This window comes from Phaseolus vulgaris, chromosome 3 (assembly GCF_000499845.2).
Source record: "Phaseolus vulgaris cultivar G19833 chromosome 3, P. vulgaris v2.0, whole genome shotgun sequence".
In the NCBI taxonomy this organism is placed as follows: Eukaryota; Viridiplantae; Streptophyta; class Magnoliopsida; order Fabales; family Fabaceae; genus Phaseolus; species Phaseolus vulgaris.
The window spans coordinates 32,671,357-32,677,356 of NC_023757.2; positions in this window are offsets into that span (position 1 = coordinate 32,671,357).

The window sequence follows — 6,000 nt, forward strand, 5'->3', positions numbered from 1 at the left end:
TAAAAAAGGATGAGTCTATTTATTCTTAAAAGCCAAATTAAAAGGATTTAGATATATGAAGGATACTACAGTTAGATATTTACTAATAACAAGCCATTCTGCGATACATACAGGGGTAAATAAGTAAAAAAACCTCATACCTAACTGTTACCGGAATTTAAACAAAATTAATAGAATTAAATTTTTTGAATTAAGATGGTAATCTTTTTTATTATACTAAAAATATAATATGTCAATACTTATACTGAACTAATTATTTACCTAAATAAAAAAATTATAAATATTTACGGTTTATGGATTAAAATATCAAATTAATCAATCCGTTCTAGATAGATAATTCATAACGGTTAAACTAAAAATAAACAAGTCAGTTTAATATAATAATAGAATTAAAAAAATAATTTTAATTTTTTTTATCATACGAGCAACAAAATATATATATTTATTATATTAAATTGACTATTTATTTTATTTAAAATAATAAATACTTATTATTTATAGATTAAGATGTCAAATGGTTCAATCCATATAAATCAATCAATTTCTCTTATAGATCATTTATAACAGTTAACTAAAAATAAATAAGTCAGTTTAATTTAAATAAATAAGTTAATTTAATATATCATGTAATAGTACAATTAATTTAAATAACTTATAATATCATTTCTTGATTATATTCAATGCTTGATATATTGTACTAGAAAAGCAAATACAGTATTTTCTCCACAATGTTCAATGTTAAGGATGATTAGTTATAGAAGCGTCTTTTAATAATCTACAATTTAATTATTAATTATTTAAAATATTAATTAATTTTTATATATACTTATATCATAAATAATAAAACATATATTCATACCATTAATTTTTAAATACACAATTTTAATTTTTATTACTGACTATAAAGTTATATTACTTAGAATATAAAATTATATTATTTATAATACATGTGGAATAGAAATTTAAATTGTGATTTATTTAGCATGTATTTTAAATAATATAACTATATTTATATTAAATAATAAAAATAAAAATTATGCATTTAATTGCACATGTGAATAAAAGAATTTATTCAAATTATAAATAATAAATAATGTATAGTGTATTTTAATCCTCCGAGAAAAAAAAAGAAAGATAAATAAGAGTAATTTAAATTAAAAGTACATTTGAAAAGAAAAAGAAAAAGTCATATTTACTTAAAAGATTTTAAAAAATCTATATTTTTTTTTATTAAACCAATTTAACTACACTGAGATGGTATGTCCCTCTGCAATCAAGTTCACGTCATGATACTAAAAAAATTTGAATAACAAGATTATTATATGGACTAGACATCACACTAATCTTACATTTTCTCATGTGTTACATTATCTAATCTAATATGATCAATTAATTTGAATGTTATTTTTCAATGTCCAAAGCATAAATATGAATTTCTGTGTCAATTCAGCAAAATTGTTATTCCTGAAAATATGAATATAGATATTATATAGAAGTTTATCAAATATATATTTTTAACAGTATAACCCTCTAACTCTAGTCTGGTTATAATGTTCAAATCCATGTATGACTTAAACTACTTTGAAGTTTGAGTAAAAGATCTTGATGATATCTTTGTATTATGTACAATTTTGAGAGAAAAATTGATTCAATATCTAATATCTATTATGTTAGGTATTAATGAAATTGTAATTTAGACTGAAGAAAGAATGATCCAATTCTTATAATCCCTTGGGATAAAAAAATTGCCTTGATGCAAAATTCTTCAAGTATTTAATCATTTGATTGTGCCTTTTGAAATATTGAGAGTGGTCTAAAATATGTTTCATCAATGGTAGATCAGGAGGAGAGTCTCTATCAATTTGTGCAAGGGTATTATCTTTTGTATATCTTTCTTACTGGAGAAAAATACACGCGAAAGCAACACACAATCACGAATCAATTGCAGAAAAATAAACGACACAAGATTTAACGTGGTTCGGTTGTCAACTGCAACCTACATCCACACGGGCAACTATTAGGTTTTCATTCAGTCTTGTTGCACGCAAATTACTAGTACAATGATTTCTTTAAATAGAGATTATAGAAGGGATACACTGATTAAACTCACTCACTAAACATGGTGTCTAGTCAGCCCAACCCAATTGGCCATGACTCATACCCAACAATCTCCCACTTGAAGCCACGAAACAATGTTCACATGCGCTTCAACTGTGTACAATGATTAAGCTCACTCACTAAACATGGTGTCTAGTCAGCCAAACCCAATTGGTCTTGACTTCATACCCAACAATCTCCCACTTGAAGTCATGGAACAATGTTCACCTGCGCCGCTTCAACTGTGTACATGTACTTCGACGGAACTCAATGTTCCACCTCTAGTTGCCACTAGCCTTCTCAATTATTTTGAAGACTTCGTTAAAATTCCCCTGAGTTTCAACACGTCAGTCACTGACCTGTTCTTTGTTCCTACCGACTCCCACTTACAGGAACTGTCGGATCCTGGAATAGCCTGAGAACAAACATACTCCAAAATCAACAAGAAATTTTCTGGAGATGTTTCAACAACTGGAATACTGGTTCTCCTAACCCATGTTTCAACAGCTGGAATATTGGTTCTCCTAGCCCACTGTTGTCTAGGAACCTCAACTGAAGCACGACCCGTGCTCCCAATGCCATAAGTACCTTTGACTAGTCTGCCTGAACTTTTCCATGCTCGTTCATCCTGAATCTGACTTGTGGCTCTGGGTTTCTCTCTTGTAAAGACAACCCTCTTTCTGCCACGAGATTTTGTGAACTGGACTTTGTTTATCTTCTGAACTGGGACCGTCACTCCCTCAGACAGTAATCTGATCATATACAACGAACCTTTCTTTCTTCCGTGGGCCATGACAAGATTTCCCTTGACGAACTTCCACTGTTGATTTCCGAACTTCACTTCATGTCCCTGTTCGTCCAACTGCCTAACATAAATCAAACTTTTCGTCAAGCTTGGTTCAACTCTAACATCTTTCAAAGTCCAGAAACCAACTGGTGTCTTCAACACTATGTCACACATGCCCGTAACATCAAGAGTTGTGTTGTCTGCTAGTCTTACCTTTCCAAAGTCTCCAATAACTAGATTCTGCAATGCTATCCATGACCTAGGAATCCACACTGCTATCCGCGCAACAGACTAAAAGGTCGTCGTCCGTGAAGTCTTCTGTAATGTTGACTTATTTATCATTTGGGCATTGATTCCTGAAATGCCCCACCTCCTTGTAGTTCCAACATGTTACACTTGAACACTCCCGAGTCTTTGATTGACTCCTTCTTTTATTCTTGCTCCCACTATCTCTGATATTTCTCTTACCTCTGATGACATATAGCGATTCACTAGATAATTCCCAAGAACTCCTTCGGACATCCTCGCCAAGAATGAGATCATGAATTTTCTCAAAAGTGAATCAATCGGATCCTGGTGAACTGGTAACTGCGGTAACCGTTCCGGACCAACTGTCAGGCAAAGACAATAACAATAATAAAGCTTGAACTTCATCATCGAACTTAATGCCCACCAACGTAAGTCTGGCTAAGATCAAATATTGATATGCTCAATAACTGAACTGTCATAATTTCGTGCCGCAGCGAAAAACAGCCACATCCCGCGTCTATCACTGCACCGTCACTGTTGCACCAGCAGAAAAATGCACGCGCCACCCTTCGTCTTCCGTCACTGTCATCGCACTGCACCTCCGTGTCATCTCGCTCACCGCAAGCACCTGCACCTGTTCGTCGCAGTGAAACGTGATCCGTCGTCGCACTGGCGCACTCCGCCAAACTGCCTAGACACGACCCTACTACGAGCAAGCCACCTGCACAACGTCGCGAGCCGCCACCACTCCTGTCGTGACCCACACCACTGCACGTCGCACTGCCTACTGCGTGCACCTGCCGTAAGTCACAGGTCTAGGCTGTCGCGAATCTTGGGCCACCGTGAAACCCTAACTTTGGGATGCCGCTGTAGTCCCTGCGAAACCCTAGCTTTGGGACGCTGTTGCCGACTCTGCGAAACCTTAACTTTGGGACGCTATTGCAACCCTTGCGAAACCCTAGCTTTAGGATGCCGCTGCCGCTGCAGCAGCAACTTTCACGTCTAGTTGATTAATTTCTGCTGATTGGATCTCTAGTGTGTAAACGAACCAGGCTCTTATACCACTTGATGGGAAAAACGCAAGCGGAAGCAACACACACCATCAAGAATCAACTGCAGAAAAATAAACGACACAATATTTAACGTGGTTCGGTTGCCAACTGCAACCTACATCCACAAGGGTAACTATTAGGTTTTCATTCAGTCCTATTGCACGCCAATTACAAGTACAATGATTTCATTAAATATAAATTATAAAAGGGACAGAATGATTAAGCTCACTCACTAATCATGGTGTCTAGTCAGCTCAACCTAATTGGTTATGACTTCATACCCAACAATCTCCCACTTGAAGCCACGAAACAATGTTCATCTGTGCTTCAACTGTGTACAATGATTAAGCTCACTCACTAAACATGGTATCTAGTCAGCTAAACCCAATTGGTCTTGACTTCATACCCAACACTTACCTCTCTGACTTTTACCTTTGGATGAAGAAGATATTATTTATCACTTACAAAATATGAACCACATTTATAATAAACTAAATATGAAATATTAGAATTAACAAATACACAAGGAAAGTGGTTACTTATATCACAATAAATATTAATTTAAAAAGGGTCAATAAATAAAACATTCAATGACATTTTTAACAAATGAACATAAAATATTCATAAAAATAAGTTAAAGTTAAAGTTTTACAGCATATTACAAATCATTGAAAGATATAATATCTACTAATTTCACTCATTAATTTTAACAATGGTTTGGATGAAGTAGAGAATTCGCATCATATGATAAACTTTTATAGAAAGACGCATAACAGATAAACCTTACTTTCTCAAATTTTAACTAATATTTCTTATATATCAGATTTTATATATTAGATTATTGAGTTATGCCACATTATGTATATAATCATTTTTAAGCATTTTAAAATTAAAAGCAAATTTAATAATACAAAAGCCATATTAGCTACTACCCCTATTCCATATTGTCAAGCTTACTACAATCTATTAACTACTACATTCACTACAATATAATGTATTTGATGACAAAATTAATGCAATTAAAAATTAATAATCAACAAAATTTATATATCACACTGAATAGAAAATTGCATTAGCACTAAATTATACAAAGAAAATTACCAAACCATATATAAATCAAATCAACTTTAAGGTAACTACTTCAAGCTTCAGTTTATTAAAATTTAAATCATAAATGTGTGGTTTCGTTCTTCATGTATACATTTTTTTAATCTTGTGCAACAAATCTTTTGTCAAGTTTGATCGCTGTTGGAAGAAGTTGGTAAACGGATTTATAAAGAGTAATTCCACTCAAACATGAATTAAAAATATTTTCACATTATATGTCTTAGAATTTCTCACACAGTTAACATGAATGAGAAAGGGTGGTAAAAGGCTACAAACTCTTCCTTTCATTGCAAATCAATGAACACAAACTACTAATGTTTTCCGTTTCTCACGAGGAAACCAACAAATGTTTCAGAATTTATATTTTATTCAACAATCCAACTTCCTTTTCAGAATGATGTGAAATTCAGCTAAATCCAATACCTCAACAACCACCCCTTCCAATCACATATTTCCTTTTTGTCTCTATGTGTTCATCATGAGTCAAACATGGAAACTAAAGATACACTATAAATTAGTCTACTCGATAAATTGAAAGGAAAGGCACATCTTAATATAAAGATAAATGTGGTACAATAATAATTCATAATCTCATTTGCACAATTACTTCAATAAATTGTGTACTTAAATCCTGTTTTGTCATGTAATTTCTTGAGAATGTGCAATTTTAAATACGTTAATACTTTTCTGTTGATAATCAAATGACGT